Raw genomic sequence first — 17831 nt, 5'->3', positions numbered from 1 at the left:
CCATGCACTCAGACTCCCAGGGCCGGCTCCTCTCGGTGCATGTCCGTTTGGGCTCCAAAGAATTAGTGATCACGAACGTTTATGCTCCTAACAGCCCTAGCAAATCTTTCTATGGAGACCTGACCTCATGGCTACTTCAACATACCCAGGCCCCTCATTTAGTTGGCGGTGATTTCAATGACATCCTACACCCTACACAGACGACAGATCTTCCACACGGCGCAACAGGTCAGGATGCGTTCCCCTCGCTCCCACCCACTTTGCCTCCACCATGGATACTCTCCACCTCCGCGATCTCTGGCACCTTACACACCCTGCGGACAGGGAATTCACTTTTTACTCTCATCCCTACAATGTGTTTTTGAGAATTGACAACTTTTTTGGCTCTGACAACCTCATTCCCATGATGTCTGAAGCAGACATACTAGACATAGCCATTTCCGACTATGCACCAATATCATTACGACTTGACAATCTTGACCTAACCCCCCCCCACCCTAAACTGTGGTGCTTCCCTTCATACCTCCACAATAACCCTGACTTCCAACACTTTATGGGAGAATCCTGGCTAGAATACTCTGAGGCAAATTCCCCCCACTCTGATTCCACCAAACCTCTTCTGGGATACTGGAAAAGCGTTCCACAGAGGACAAATCATCTCCTATGCCACCTTTTTTAAAAGAAACGCCTTGTCACATTATAAACGGGCCAGTGCGCGGCTACATCTAGCCCAAAGATCCCTCTCTGATAATGAAAGCATTTGACATGTGGGCGGACACACTTGAACTAACTAAAAGATCCCACTTCGACGCAACGCTTCACAAGTTTGGAAATAAGGCGGGCAAACTTTTAGCAAGACTCTGCAAAGGTCCCTTCCACCCGACACACATCACTTCCCTCAGGAACACGGAAGGTAAAATGCATAACACCCCGCAAGCGATTAACAAGGTGATGCTTAAATACTATACAGCACTTTATGCCCCGGACCCCATACATAGATAACACATCTGCCCATTCATTTCTAGCTGACGTGGTCAGGCCTAGATTCACCCCCGAACAATTAGAAGCCCTCAATGCTCCCAATTCTCTTATTTAAATCTCCACCACCATACACAAATTAACCCCGTCCAAAGCCCCAGGCCCAGACGGTTTCACAAGCGAATTTTACAAAACCCTCTCTTCCATCACAAAACCCACTCTCCACAAGGTATATAATGGCATCTGGTCTGGTGGCCCATATCTGCCTTCCGGCAACCAGGCCATTATAAAGCTACTTTCCAAGAAAGGGAAAGACCCTCTTGACCCAGGCTCCTATAGACCCATTTCCCTGCTCAACCCAAAATTTTGTCTAAAATCATTGCCACAAGGCTAGCTGCTATTATCCCCTGCCTAATTCACCCTGCCCAATCTGGCTTTGTGAAAGGCAGAACTGCCACCTTGAATATCTGCAAGGTCATGCTTGCTTTGGAACATGCTAAAAACAACCCGGAGGGTGATTTTGCCATCATAACATTAGACGCGGAGAAAGCCTTTGATAATGTCAGCTTCGAGTGGCTTTCCATGACTATGTCCAAAATGGGTTTCTCCGGGCACTTCTGTCATCTTATCAACGCTATGTACACATCCCCGGAAGCTAAATTAGTAGCAGCAGGCCTTCTCTCAGAAGACTTTCGCTTACATAAAGGTACCCGCCAGGGCTGCCCACTTTCCCCGCTTCTCTTCAACATCACCCTAGAACCCCTTTCCAGATATCTAATCCAAAAAGCCCCTTTACATGGCATCCACATTGGCCAGGTAAACTGGATGGATCTGCCCCTCTCGCTCCTGGGAAGATGCCACTTGGTGAAAATGGTTAGCTTTTGCCAGATTATTATACCCCCTACAAACCATCCCCTTGCTCCTTCATCATAAGGATGTTAAAATTCTGGAATCCGCCAACTCATCCTTCCTATGGCAGGGCAAACGCCCACGTATAGCCTTGAAGAAATGATATATTCCCAGACGCGAGGGGGGTATCAGTCTCCCTAATGTTATAATCTATAACCTGTCATGTTTATTGAGAACCAGCCTAGACTGGATTTCCCAATCCTCAACATACTCAAACTACTCTATGGAAGCCGCCATGGTTTCCCCACTATCACTGGTAGCACTCCTCCACTGTAGATGGAAATCGACCCCGCCTCTGTACCAACACAACCTCCTACTGAGGGATACTGCCATCGCATGGAGGGAAACTAGGAAATGCCTTAAGCTTCCCCCTTTCATCTCCAGACACCTCCCGATTCAAGGAAACCCCAACTTTCCTCCTGGCCTACTCCACAAGCCATTCTCTGTCTGGAAAGGGAAAGGAATTACAAGTTTTGCCACAATCTGTGATCTGGAATCAGGCCACCTGCAGCCCTTCCCAATCATAGCAGAAAGGTTCTCCCTTCCACCAGCATACGCTTTCCATCACAGACAATGCATCAGCTACTTAAGGGACATCTGTAGAGATGAACATAAACACTTCACTCCAAACTTCCTAGATCAACTACTCAAGGATGACTCATACAAAATTTCGGACATTTACAAGCCTCTGCTCCAGAAAACCTCCTCCCCACTAACATCCTCATCAGTCGCTAACTGGGGTAAAGACTTTCCTGATGCGGACATAGTTGACAAGATTCTGCAAGGTCTCAACAAGGTGCAACGCCTAACCCCAAATGAGGTATGGAGAGAAACGCAATTGAATATCGCCCACAGGGCATATCTACCCTTCCTACCATCCAACACCGATCAGGACAGTGCCAAATGCCCCCATTGTCTCCAACACAGACCCTCCTTGACCCACCGTTTTTGGTCATGCTCCTATATCTCCACATTTTGGGACCATTTCCTATCCTACATTTTCAAAATAACTTTGCTAAAAATACCAAAGGACCCCCTCCTCCTTATTTTTGGATATTGGGACCCTCTACTGCTTCCGTGGTCCCATAACACGAGCCCCGTGCCCACTAACTACCCGAAAGCCTGACCTACACACTCGGAATGGTCTTTGCTATTGCTTACTTATTGCCAGGAGAACCATCCTAAAGAATTGGACTTCATCTCTTTGCCCCACTGTCGCCCAAATTCAAAGAGAGCTCCTATCTCTCTTATACAAGGACCGCTGCAACGCAAACTTTTGTGACGAAAGATCGAAATCTCGCTTTTATGCGATGTGGCTTCCCTTCATGTCTTCCACTCTTCCTCCGGAAGACATAACCCATATTGGTCATTTCACCTTCCTATACCACGGTGCGCACCAATCGGACCTAGGGGCCTCCAACACCCCATCTATGGACTGACCTGCCACCAGCAACCTACTGGTTATAAGGACCGCCTTCTTGGACCTTCCTCTCTCAGGGACTGTTTTCTAAGGACTCACTCCCCCCCCTCCCTTTTTTCACCTTCAGCTATTGCTATCTAATAATATGTTATCCAATAAATCCCGGGAAATATTGATATCCATGTAAATATTGCTATTGCAACTAACTCCTATTACATGATCCACCCAGTTAGTATTTTTTTTAGAATATTACTCCGTTGTGCACATCACACTGTTTTCTTTCTGTCAACGGTACTGCTGTCTATCCAACTTGAACATTCAGCTTACCCTGTTTTGGTATAATCAATTCCTGCTTATTGTATTTGTACAATCTCTTCTTCTATGTACCTCATCTGTGATGATGGTCCTACGATATTGTGCCTGTATCTATTGCAATTGTATTTATTTTTTTTTTTTTCTCAATACATACTTAAAAAAAAAAAAAAAAAAAGAATTGTAATTATATGCCATTGTTGAACAGTGGTAGAAAAAATGGGCCTTTGGTGGTTGTGGTGGTGGTGCTGGTGCCACAACACTATACGTCCTCATAGTTACTCTCGGTAGGTGCAGGAATGGGCCCTGCTGTGAAAAATTATATCAAGAATTGTAATTACATGTCCCTGTTAAACAGGGGCTGAAAATTGGGCATTAGGCACTGCTTGCTGGTGCCACGACACTGCAACCTCTCCCATATACTCTAGTTGGAGTGCAGGAATGAGCCCTGCTGCAAAGCATTGCACTGTAATTACACGCCCCTGTCAAACATGGGCTGAACAATTGGGCTGGTGGCATCACCCAGAACCAAAAATGTCCTTCCAAGATATCAGCGGAGGAGGAAGAGGATAGACAGTCAACATAACAGGGCAGTCAGCTTCCGGTGCTTGGTAGCTGGTGGTGATCCAAGACTGATTCATCTTTATGAAGGTCAGTCGATCAACCAAGTCGGTGGACAGGCACACCCTGTGATCGGTTAAAAAGCCACCAGCAGCACTGAAGGTGCGTTCCGAAAGAATGCTGGATGCAGGACAGGCCAGTAGCTCAATTGCATACTGTGCAAGCTCTGGCCGGTGATCCATCCTAAAGACCCAGAAAGCCAGAGGATTTTTGGTGGGAAAGGTGTCCAAGTCTAACCTTGCCCCTAGGTATTCTTTCAAAGTATTTTATTTTCATGAAACAGAATACAGAGAAACCGAAACAACATGCTTGACAAGTAGTACTTGAGTAATAACAATATGATGGTAAAAGTCATGGTAGAAGTAATGTCAACCTTCTTGTCACCTGGAGTGCGAAGAGAACTTGTAAAAAAAAAAAAAAAATGTGAAATGAAACAGCTCTAAAGGAAATGAGCTAGCATCCCTTCATCATAAGGAGGGGGATGTGACCCGGAAAATCCGCCAAGACTGAGGTGTAAATGCACTTTAACATAGCTGTAGAGTCTCAAATTCCCAGGTTGGGCCCAACCTAGGCCGTCTACAGGAGGAGCTCCTATCCCTGCGCCCCTCTCGGGATCACACTGCACAGGGAGCGGGCCCCCTGCACATAGAGCGGAAGCTCCCGGTCACCCCCCCCCCCATATTATCCAAGATCGACTATGAGAGATTGTTGGTAGAGCTCGATCAGTACCCCTGAGAGATCTCATAAAGAGTATCGAATTTGGGAGTGAGGTTTATGCCTAGGTATTTAATGGCATGATCGTTCCAATCGAAACTGAAATTTAATTTGAGTAGGTCCACCAGTGCTGGTGGAAGGGAGACGTTGAGGGCTTGGGATTTGGAGAAATTGACTTCCAGGCCAGAAACTTTTGCAAATGAGGTCAGGGTATTACATAAATTTGGTAGGGAAATAAGGGGGGAGGTGATAAAGAGTATCAAATCGTCAGCGAACAATCCGCATTTGTGTTCCTGAGGCCCACAGAGTACCCCTTTAATGTCTGGGTTTGTGGTGATGCAAGAAATTAGGGCTGTACCGATTAGGAAAGTGGGTTTCTTGAATCAGGACCACGTCCAATTTTAGGGATTTGTAACTGATAAAAAGCTTTCTCCTTTTGTTGAGTTTGGGCCTTGAGCGTTATGCAAAGCTATTCTGAGTGTGGAGCCTGGGTGGTCAGCCATGATAACAAAGAGAGGGGATGCTTTCCAGACCCGCTTCACATACCTCTAGAGAGTCCCAGGGGCCTGTCGTCCTGTGATGGGAGCCGTCAAGCGGGAACATTGTGCTAGAAGAAACAACTTTGTGGACCTGGGGGGAGAGAAAATAGAGAGTGACCACTGAGAACCTTTGAGTTAGAGCAAGAGGGATAGTGAAAAGATTAAAGGTTGAGGGAAGGAAGAAAGAAGAGACAGAAGAAGTGGAGGAGGCCTTAGAAGACATCCTCGGGTGTTTCGGGGCAATTTCCCCGGAGACCATACCGTCCCCCGGAAGTTACCCCTACTTGAAACGCCTGCTCCTCTAAGGGCAGACATCCTAGCCCACTGAACATGTACCGAATTCAGCGCTCCGGCACTTCTGTAAAACAAATTACATTTATATAACAAGCACCAAGCGCATTAAGGATACAGTTGAAGCAAATTATAGAGTCTAACACTCTTCTAAGCTGAATAAACAAAAATTAAAAAAAGAACAAGACTGTGGAAAAACATAAAAAAAAAATAAAAAAAAAAAAAAAACTTTAGAGAGACCAGTGCCCCACTGCTGACCTCTAGGTAGATCATGGATTGTTACAGATCTGCTTAGGAAAGGCTTTGATGAGTTTCCTTCCCAAAAAAAAAGTGGGGGGGAGGGGAGGGAGGAACAGCAATCTGGTGGGAGGGGGCTGGAGATCAGGCAGCTGTAATAGAAAAAAAATCCATCGTGGAACAGATGTGGCTTGTGGAAAGGTTCTGTGCGGCCTGGTGAAAACAAAAACCTTGTGAAGACCAGGAACTTGGTGAAGTCCAGTCCGTGCCCCCTGCCTTTAGGCATGAAATGTCCATCGGGTGAGTAGGTTAGCCAGAGGGGGGACTAGAGATGGATCACACAGTCCGTGGAAAGAACCTTCAAGGAAGGTCAGTGGAGCCAGAGCTCCCATCAGGTGGGGGGGAGCTCCCCGGTTACACTCCATCCTGGAGTAGAAGTTGGGTTAGAGTGGCAAGAAAACGTAGGAGGGACTGAGCCTCAGGTCTGGGTGTGGTCCTTTGTTCTCTTTGACAGTTGCTTGTTCCACAGGGGTGTAAGCGGGCTAGTTGGGGGTGGACGATTAGCTGGGTTGTAATTCGGGTTTGATGTGTCCATGTCCGCTTCCGTTGTGATGAGCCTCAGGGATAGAAGGATCTTTTCTCCATCTTGGAAACTGGAGAAGGAATAAAGTTTGCCCTTATGTTGGAATTTGACGGCAAAAGGGAATGTCCACCAGTATTTTATTTCTTTTTGTGCGAGCACCAGCAGAAGGGGTTTTAGGGCTCTTCTTCTTTGAATCGTGGAGGGAGAGAGGTCAGCCAAGACCTGGATAGGATGGCCTTGATAAGAGAGTTGTTTTGTCACTCTGGACTGTTTCATGATCTCCTCCTTGACCAGGTAAAAGTGTGGCTTGGCAATGATGTCTCTGGGGGATCCGTCTTTTCTAGGGGGTCCTAGGTCCCCGTGGACCCTATCTAGTTCCAAGCGATATTGTGGTATGTTTGGGATCAAGGATTTATTGATGTCTTGGATAGCTTGTGACACATCAGAAATAGATTCTGGTAGTCCTCTAATCCGGAAATTATAGCGTCTGGATCTGTTTTCAAGTTCATCAATTCTGAGTATGGCGGTATCCACTTGGCGGTATCCAAGTCTGGATGTGTTCTGAATTTTGATTGTTACGGAGACTGTCATGTCGAGTTTGTGTTCTATAGCTTCCATCCTGGCATCCAGGTTTTGGAAATCTGTTTTTATGTCCCCTGTTATTTTAGCTGCAGTAGATGCTAAGCCCCTTTCCAAGAGAGCTGACATCTTCAAGAGGTCATCTGTATGGGTGCCAGATTCAGAGAGGGAGAAAGATGGAGAGGATCCCCCTGGTGATGGGTTAAGGTTTGGACCTGCTGGGGAGTATAGAGGATCACTAAAGTTTCTGCCGAGCAGAGATTCAGTGGAGGCTGGAGATGGAGTGTGGTGTTGTACACATCCACTTTGATGAGGTGGGGTATAGGTGAGAGAGGCTGGAGGGATTATCTGCCGTAGCTCTGGGTGAGTCTCTCTCCCCGAGGCGTGTTGCTGGGCCGCGGCGGCCAATATAGAGCTTGCAGTCAGTAGCGTTAGGAGCTTGTGCGTGCTGTCTGTGTGCTCTGTACCCAGTACACACCACTATATCCACCTACATAGCTCTTCTCTATTTGAGCCCACTTGCCATCTGCAGGAGTTATTGGAAGTTGTGTGTGCCTCCAGCACAGCACAGTATACATCTGTATATAACCCTTTATCTCTGGTGTTCTATAAAAAAGGCATCTGCAGGAGTTAGTGGGTTTTTTGTGCCTCCAGCACAATATACACCTGTATCTACCCTCTAATAGAGCCATCTGCAGGGCTTAGTGGGTGTTGTATGACTCCATTACAGTATACCCCTTTATCTCTGGTGTTCTATATTAAAGGCATCTGCAGGAGTTAGTGGGTGTTGTGTGCCTCCAGCACAATATACACCTGTATCTACCGTTTATTGCTGTTCTCTAATAGAGCCATCTGCAGGGCTTAGTGGGTGTTTTGTGACTCCATTACAGTATACCCCTTTATCTCTGGTGTTCTATAATAAAGGCATCTGCAGGAGTTAGTGGGTGTTGTGTGCCTCCAGCACAATATACACTACCCAACTGCTGTTTTACCCAACTCCCTTCAGGCCATTACCATGTCTGGAAGGCCAGCAAGGAGAGGCAGACAGGCGCGAGCCGATGAAAGAGGGCAAGCAGGCTCTGTGTCTAGAGACAACAGTGCTGGTCGTGGACGCGGTGCATTGTCATCAGCTCGTGGCCATGGGACACGCTTGTCCTTCTTTTCGGCAGCTGGACATGTTGAACCGCAACATGCCAACGACTTGGTAGAGTGGATGACCAACCCCTCTTCATCCTCCTCATCCTCTCTCACCCAGTCTCAGGGTACTAGCAAAGCAGCTGCCAACACATCGTCTTCCCTCCTCTCAATGTCATCATCAGTGACTCCTTCCCTAGACCCACCACGTCCTCCTGAGGAGTCTCCTGAACTCTTTGAGCACAGTGTTGGGTACATGCTCCAGGAGGATGCCCAGTGTTTTGTAGGCTCTGACGATGACACTCAGCTAGAGGAAGGCAGTAGCGTGAGCGCAGAGAGAGGGGATGCTCAAGAAGGACAGCAATCTGGCAGTCATGTTCCACAAGCTGAAGCATACTGCCAGGTTTGCTACAGCGCTGAAGAGGGAGGGGATGATGAGGGCACTGACTCCACGTGGGTGCCTGGTAGGAGAGAGGAGGAGGAGGAGGCACATGTCTAACGAGGCAGGATGCCCTCCGGGGGCCAGCTTAGGGGCAGCACACCGACTGAATCACACCGCAGAGCTCCGCCTGTGCAGGGCGCTGTCTCTGCGCGTTATTCTAAAAGTTCTTTGGTGTGGGCCTTTTTTGAGACGAGTGCATCAGATCGCACCGCTGCTATTTGCAACATATGTCTCAAACGTATCTCGCGTGGCCAAAACATCAGCCGCTTGGGCACCACATGCTTGACCAGACATATGTTGACCTGCCATGCAGCTTGTTGGCAAGCATACCTCAAAGACCCACACCAAAGAACAAAGCGGACCTCTCCTTGCTCCTCATCAGCTGGCATCTCCAACCCCACTAGACCTTCAGTCCTGTCTGAAACCTGCTCTGAGAGGAATGAAGGTGCAGAATTAGGTGTGTCACAGCCAAGTGCTTCCGGGCACTCTGCTAGCAGTACACTTACGTCCGATTATAGCAGGCAAATGTCCCTGCCCCAGCTGCTGGACCGGCGAAAGAAGTTCACTCCCAGCCATCCACATGCCCAGTGGTTGAATGCTAGCTTGGCTAAATTGCTAGCACTTCAACTGCTGCCTTTTCAGTTGGTAGACTCGGCCCCCTTCCGTGAGTTTGTACAATGTGCGGTTCCTCAGTGGCAGTCCCCAAACGCCACTTTTTCTCACGGAAGGCGATTCCGGCTCTCTACCGGCATGTGGAAGGCAATGTCCTTGCCTCGCTGGACAGGACGGTCAGCGGTAAGGTGCATATTACCGCTGACTCATGGTCCAGCAGGCATGGACAGGGACGTTACCTGTCTTTCACGGCCCATTGGGTCACTCTTCTGGCAGCTGGGAAGGATGCAGGACAAGGTGTAGTAGTGTTGGAGGTTGTTCCGCCACCACACCTCCAAAATGCTACTATTGGTTGTGACACACCTCTCTCCTCCACCCCCTCCTCGTCTTCTTCCTCCATGGCCTCTTCCAGTGCTCTGTCCTCAGAACCAGCGGTGCTCCGTAGGCGTTCCAGGGGCTACGCAAGTACGCAGGCAAAACGATGCCATGTCGTGCTTGCACTGGTTTGTTTGGGGGATAGAAGCCACACTGGGGCGGATGTTTTGTCAGCTCTGCAGGGGCAGGCCGAGAGGTGGTTGACGCCACGCCAGCTTAAGCCAGTCATGGTGGTTTGTGACAATGGCACCAACCTCCTCTCCGCCCTCCGACAGGGACAACTGACCCATGTGCCCTGTGTAGCTCACATCCTTAACCTGGTGGTGCAGCGGTTCTTGGGCAGGTACCCCAGCTTACAGGATGTCCTGAAGCAGGCCAGGAAAGTCTGTGTGCATTTCCACTGATCATTTTTTTTTTTTTTTTTTATGTATATTTATTGAGAAAAAAATTTCATTTACAGAACAAAAATAAGATTGCTTTCAATACATACAGACAAAATTAACATTGCAAATATAACAGCAAAAACCGCCGCAGGCGGGATATCAAATGTTGGTATCTTGATATAAAACATTGGGGGGAAAGGAAAAAGGATACACCACAGGTCTGCAAATAAAGATGCATAAGTAAACCAAATGCCGTAAACTATATAGGTGATGCAGGGATAGGATCCCGGGGGGAAGCCTCAGGGAGGCTGACTCGGGGGCTCACATCCATACAGTAGGGTGTTGCCTCAGGGTTCAGTATGGAGTTGTCCCATCTATCCCATATTTAAAAAAAAATTAGGTAGGGAGTCCTGTGCCAAGGCAGTCATATGTTCCATCCTGCGTAGGTTTGCCACCGCGGATATCTATTGCGAGTGATTGGGTGGGGAGGAGGACAGCCAAAGCGCAGGAATCACTCTCTTGGCAGCTAGAAGGACATATGCTGTCAGCTTCTTAGCGCTTTTAGATAGTGTTGCCACCGGCAAGCCCAATAAATAATGCCTAGGATCCAAAGGGATATCAATCCCCAGCACAGTATGGAGCAGGGATTGGACCATAGACCAAAAGGGTACAATCATAGGGCAACTCCAAAAAATATGATAATGAGTGCCCTCATGTCGCAGACATCTCCAACACAGCTTAGATATAGAGGGATCGTATTTATGCAACATTTCAGGAGTCTTGTACCAGAACATCAGTATCTTATAAGCCGTCCCTCTCTGCTCCACACACCTAGAGACTTTGGAGGTAGACATCCAGATATCCTGCCATTGAGAGATAGTTAAGGGAGACTGTAAAACAGAGGTCCATCTCCTCATATAGAGGTGAGTGTCCGTGTTGGGGGTGGTTGAGTTATGAAGTATGCTATATATGGAGGATATTAGACCCTTCTGGCAAGGACCCTGGGAGCATAAGGTTTCAAAGGTACTAGGGTTGACCAAAGCCAGATCTGGGGATCTGGAATGAAAATAGTGTTTGAATTGAAGATATGAGAAAAGAAGTTGGTTTGGGATATCATACTTATTCTGAAGCTCTAAAAAGGATAGGAATTTACGGGATATCGGATGTACCAAGTGGCAAAGTTGGAAGATACCCGAACTAAACCAGGGGAACATGTTCTTCAGGGAAAGGCTGTCTGGAAGGTCTGGGTTGAAAATAACATTCAGCAAAGGTGAGCATGGAGAAGAGAGAGAGAACCTCTTGTGACATTTTTTCCATATGGATAAAGAAAATAGCATCGGCCCAAGAAGTATGCGTCTAAGCTGGACCATAGATGAGGGCAAATCTGACCACAGCATAGAGCACGGGTGAACCGGACTGACAACGCTCATCTCTAGTTCCGACCATCTACTGGAAGCGAAATACGACGACCAGGAGATAGCCGGCAGGAGGTGAGTCACATAGAAATACTTCAATATATCAGGAGCTCCCAACCCCCCTTGGGATCGTGGAGCAAAGACCACGGTCTGGGTGATTCTGTGCATCTTATTTCCCCGTATGAATTTGGTGAAGGCCCGTTGAATATTTCTAAGCTGAGGCATGGGTATAGCAATTGGTAACGTTTCAAAGAGATAGCTTATAGTCCTTCGACCTGAGGGAGACGCTGCTTATGTCCGGGTCATCCCTTATAGCTGCGGCCAGGGGCTCAAGGCATAATATAAACAACAGGGGGGAAAGAGGACATCCCTGTCTAGTACCATTACTATGCGTAAAGAGCGGTGACCTATAAGATGCCAGTTGGACCTGAGACGTGGGTAGCGAGTACAAGGCCTGCAGAGCTGACAGGAAAGAACCAGAAAATCCAAAACGCTGAAGTGTGGCAAACATATACGGCCATCCCAACCTGTCAAAAGCTTTTTGTGCATCTAAACTTAAAATAATGGCAGGGCGGGATGTCTTGTCGAGCAGGTCTATGAGGTCGATGGTACGTCTAGTGTTGTCACCAGCTCGTCTACCCAGGACAAATCCCACCTGATCATTATGGACCAGGGCGGGAATCATCAAGGAAAGTCGATTAGCTAGAATTTTGGTAAAGATCTTATAATCGGAGTTAAGTAAAGCTATGGGTCTGTAATTATCCGGTAGGGTAGGGGATTTACCCGGCTTCGGGATAACCGTTATATGCGCATGTAGAAACTGGGAATGGGGTACTATTCCTTTCTGTAAAGAGGAAAAAAAGATTTAGTAAATGAGGGCTAAGCGTCGGGAGGAAAGATTTATAATAGATATAAGGAAGTCTGTCTGGGCCTGGGGATTTGTGGGACGGGAGTGCCTTTACTACCGCTGCCAACTCCTCAGGCGTGACGGCAGCGTTCAGGGTGTCCACCTGAAAAGAGGACAACAAAGGCAATTTCAAAGAGGTACAAAAGTCATTAAAGTGTTCTTGAGAGAACACATGGTTGGGATCGGAGGTCAGGCAGTTATATAATTTTTTATAAAAAGCACCAAAAACTTTAGTCATTGTTAAGGGGCAGTAAGTCGGAGTGCCACCTGACTGTATAAGAAGATCAGGATAAGAGTGAAATGGGCGGGGTTTAAGCTTATTCACCAGCATCCTATGAGGCTTGTTGGCGAACTCGTAAAATTTCTGTTTTGCCCAGAGTAGGGCTTTAGAGCATTTATGCATGTCCAGAGATTTTAACCTTTCGCGTAAGGAGGTCACTGTGCGAAGACGGGGCACCGAAGGGGAGGATAAGAGCAGAGCCTCAGCTTTTTGCAATTGCGAAAGGATGTCAAGTCTCTGCGCAGCCGAGTCTCGCTTAAGGCGGGAGCCGGCAGAAATACATATACCTCTGAAGAAGGCCTTGTGAGCCTCCCATAAGGTGGACTTGTCCCGCACAGATCCTACATTCAGTTGAAAAAAGTCAGTTAAACTTTGGGACAAGTGAGCTTCAGTGACCGGGTCACGGAGAAGGAAATCATTAAGTCTCCAGTGGCAAGTCCGGGGTGTAGAAGTTGAGAGGGCAAGGTCAAGCTGAACCGAGGCATGATCCGACCATGTCATGAGGTTCAACTCCGCGGCTACTGCCGACGTCCATAGAGGTGCCGTTACAAAAATATAATCTAATCTAGAGTACATCTTATGGGGGGGGGGGATAGAAAGAAAATTGCCGATGTGTCGGGTGTTTAATCCTCCAAATGTCTAGGAGGTTATGGGACCTAGTGAGTTTGTGAAACGCAGTGGATTGGCGTTCAGATTTACAGGAAGGGTTACCTGAAAATAGGGTTTGTCTATCCCTCCTAGCGGACATAGTCATGTTAAAGTCCCCGCCGATGATCATGAACGGCTGGGCATATGCGCCCAGCGTATCCAAGACCCCAGTGAGGAACTGAACCTGACCCGAGTTGGGGGCATAAATATTAATTATAGTAAGAGAGCGAGATAGGTAGTCACAGTCCAGGAGAATATATCTACCCTGCGGGTCAAGGAAAGAGGACTTCACCCGCAACGGACAGGTTTTTTTAATCAGTATCGCTACCCCGGCTTTACCAGAGGGGTCGGAGGCCATAAAAGAAACTGGAAAATGTTTGGCAGCAAATTTAAGAGAACTCCCTGGGCGGAAGTGAGTCTCCTGGTCTAGGACCACATCTGCGTTGGAGGACTTGAACTCCTTCAGAGCCAACCAACGCTTATGAACAGAGTTCAAGCCCTTAACATTATAAGTAAGTACCCTCAAAGCCATTGTGCATGAAGTAATTGGAGCTTAAAGTACCCATAATTAACATACAGTAACCAAATATACCTGTACAGACCAAGGAAATACTGGAAATCGTGGTGTATCCTAGGGATGAAAAGCACGTGAAAACATAACATATCAACAATGCATCTAATAATTGATAAAGAAGGCATCCAAAATAAGCAAAAAATGAAAAAAAAGGCCAAAAAAAAAGGCCTAAAAAATGGAAAAATAAACCATAGGTAACAGAAAAAAGGCCTGGGGGGTAAAAACCACCCAGGAGTCCGCAGCCGCGGAACAAAAGGAGGCACATCAGGGGTTCCAGCTCATCTGGAGAGACCCCGCCACCTTCCAGCAAAAGTTACAATCAATAGGAACAATATACCATAGTCCCAGGCACCCAAAAATGGGAAGAAAAGAAAAGTCACAACCTATAACTAAGGGTGCGTACATCCTCTGTCAAGGGGAAAAAGGGGAAAAAACATGGTGAAACAAGGACCGAAATCGAGTCCAACCAGACCTGTCGTTTGAGATTGCTCTTCAAGGAGGCAATCTGGGATGCAAGTTACGCTGGGGAGTAGAGAAGGGTTTCTGCGATTTCTGGCGAGCTGGTGTCCAAATCCGTGCCGGGATAGACGAGGGTCTGGGCGTCGTTGGAAGCGGGATGGGGTCTTCATCTGGCAGAGGTGGTAAACCCAGATTGCGTATGAAAGCCTCACTTTCCTGAAGATCTCTCATGGAGTATTGAGTCCCATCTTTAGAGGCCGAGAGACGAAAGGGGAAACCCCAGCGATACGGGAACTGATGATTTTGCAGATGCGTAGTCACAGGACGAAAGCTGCAACGTTTGGCCAAGGTTATAGGGGATAAGTCGCTGAAGATTTGTATCTTTGCCCCTTTAAATTCCAGACGGGACTTGTTACGGGTGGCCATGGTCAGCGCTTCTTTGCTGTCGTAGTAGTGGAAGCGCACAATGATGTCTCTAGGGTTGGCCCCAGCTGGGGGCTTTGGGGCTAGAGATCTGTGGGCCCTATCCAATCTCCAATCTATGTCTGGAATTTTAGGGGCGACAACATTGAAGAGGCTGAGTAGGTATGGTTTAATCTCCCCCTCACTAACCGTCTCAGGGACTCCTCTGATGCGTAGGTTTTGGCGGCGTTCCCTGTTCTCCAGATCCTCCTGTTGAGATTGGAGCTGCGAGACTGATTGCTTCAAACCGGCGTTGTCTTCTTCCAAGACGTGTACATATTGCAGTAGGTCGTCAAATTTGGTTTCCAGAACGTCAGTCCGTTCCCCAATCTGAGCAAGCTCCCCCCGCAATTCATGGGCGAGTTTACCCATTTCCTTAGAGACATTGCTGGTCAAGTCCTGCAGGAGAGCTCGCAGTTTATCATGCAGTACTTCGACGGTAACAGGGGCGGACATCGTGTCCAAGTGGCTCCTGGACAGAGGACTTGGGTTATCTGGTGCGGACAACTGGGAAGCCACTTGTGCATATGTAGAAGAGCCTGGAGTTGGAACAGGGGAGGCCGGTCTGCTTAGAAAGCGATCTAGAGTCTGTGAGGGCCGCAGATCAGGAGACAGCGACTGAGGGAGGTGTTTCGGTCCGTACTTCACCATGAGGCGATGGGACTAGGCATACATTCAATTACACGTGGAGCTCCCCATGTGGAAGAAGCGACTGTAAGCGGTAGGGGAGCATTGGAAGGCGGGTAGGACTCGCAAGAAGTGATCACATGTCTGTCAAGCAGAGGGACCCGGAGTGTGACCCCGAAGCGGAATGTATCAGGTTAGAGAGCTAGTGGGGGGAGGGGGAGTCCAAGAAACACCGCCACACTAAGGTACAGGGAGAGTCCAGGCACTAAACAGGCTGTAGAATGGCACTAAACAGAATGTAGAATGTAGGCCTCAGGAGGATGGAAGAAGGGACCGGATGTACCAAAATGGCCGCCAATAAGGCCTAGACTATACAAAGGACTCAAAGAAAAGGATGATCCAGGCAGGCAGCCATCCAGGGGGGGGGGGGGACAGGCTGTGCATAAACTGGGGTACTGTCCTCGTTGAAAGATTATGCAGGACAGCTGGGAGGACGGGTGCAGGTGAACTGTAGTAGGCCTCAGGTGTACCAAGATGGCCGCCGGGTCTCACCTCTCAGCGCTGGTTCTCCTCCAGGCCCCAACGAATGATCCGCAGCTCCCTGTCCCCAGCGGGGGGGTCCCATGAGCCCAGCGGTGGGCGGTGTCCTGGATGCCGGCCCGGGATGTGCCCCGCGAGGCGCCGTTCGTAGGTTCCACGATGCAGAGTAGGCCGCAAGATGGCGGCGGAGACCGGCCTGTCACGTCGTCTGCGGCCCTGTTTACAGGCTCGGCGGTGAATCGGCTGAAAATAATGGCTCCGTCCGGAGCTAGGACGTTCCCCCGGTCAGATGGAGGATCCGGTGGGGTGAAAAAACGCCCGACGAGCGAGGATGGACGGGGATGCTGAGAGGCCTCGGCGGAGCTCAGCCCTGGCACGTCCGTCCACTTCGACTTCCGGTCACGCCCCCTCCACTGATCATTTAATGCCTGTGCTCGGCTGGCTGAGCTCCAAAAGGAGTTGAACCTGCCCAAGAACGGCCTTATATGTGACATGCCCACCAGGTGGAACTCAACGTTGGCCATGCTGCAGCGGCTGCACACGCAGCAGAGGGCCATCAATGAGTACCTGTGCGACTACGGCACCAGGACAGGGTCAGGGGAGCTCGGTTTTTTCTCACCACGCCAGTGGGGCATGATCAGGGATGCATGCACTGTCCTGTCACCGTTTGAGGAGGCCACAAGGATGGTGAGCAGTGACAGTGCATGCATCAGTGACACTGTACCTCTTGTCCACCTCTTGGAGCATACGCTGCGTGGAATAATGGACAGGGCACTTGAGGCAGAACAGAGGCAGGAAGAGGAGGACTTCCTTGCCTCTCAAGGCCCCCTTTATCCAGACAGTGTTCCTGCTGTGCCACCCATCACACAGGAAGAGGATGAGGAGGAGGAAGGGGAGGAGGAGGATGATTGTGTCAGCATGCAGGTGGAGGCTGGCACTCAGCATCAGCAGCAGCAGTCTTGTAGGGATGATTTACAGTCCCAAGAAACACGTGGACTTGTACTTGGCTGGGAGGAGGTAGCTGCGGATCATGTTGCCCTTAGTGACCCAGAGGACTCCGGACTGAATGCCTCAGCTAACCTACGCTGCATGGCCTCCCTGATCCTGCAAAGCCTGCGGAAGGATCCTCGTATTCTTCGGATCAAGGAGAGGGACCATTACTGTCTGGCCACTCTCCTTGATCCACGGTACAAGGGTAAGGTTGCCGACCTTATCTTGCCATCGCAGAGGGAGCAGAGGATGAGACATCTCCGGTAGGCCTTGCAGAAAGGTCTGTGCAACGCATTCCCAGAGACTGGGAGGTTACAAACTCCTGGTCCTGGACAACGTGTTGCTGAGGCATCGATCAGAAGGAGCGGTGGAGAAGGTGGCCGTCTGACTGATGCTTTCAGACAATTTTTTAGTCCGCAGCCCCAAGGTATGATCGGTTCCAGCAACCATCGCCAGCGTCTGATTTACAGGGTGCAGGAATACCTAGGGGCAAGGTCAGACTTGGACACCTTTCCCACCGACAATCCTCTGGCTTACTGGGTCTTGAGGATGGATCACTGGCCAGAGCTTGCACAGTATGCAATTGAGCTACTGGCCTGTCTTGCATCCAGCGTTCTTTCGGAACGCACCTTCAGTGCTGCTGGTGGCTTTGTTACCGATCACAGGGAGCGCCTGTCCACCAAATCAGTTGATCGACTGACCTTCATCAAGATGAATCAGTCTTGGATCACCCACAGCTACCAAGCACCTGAAGCTGATTTAACCGAATAATTTTTTTTGAAATATCACATCCCTTCAAG

Source organism: Lithobates pipiens, unplaced genomic scaffold, assembly GCF_037356315.1.
Source record: "Lithobates pipiens isolate NorthernLeopardFrog02 unplaced genomic scaffold, aLitPip1_a1.2 Scaffold_35, whole genome shotgun sequence".
Lineage (NCBI taxonomy): Eukaryota > Metazoa > Chordata > Amphibia > Anura > Ranidae > Lithobates > Lithobates pipiens.
This window is presented reverse-complemented; position numbering follows the sequence as displayed.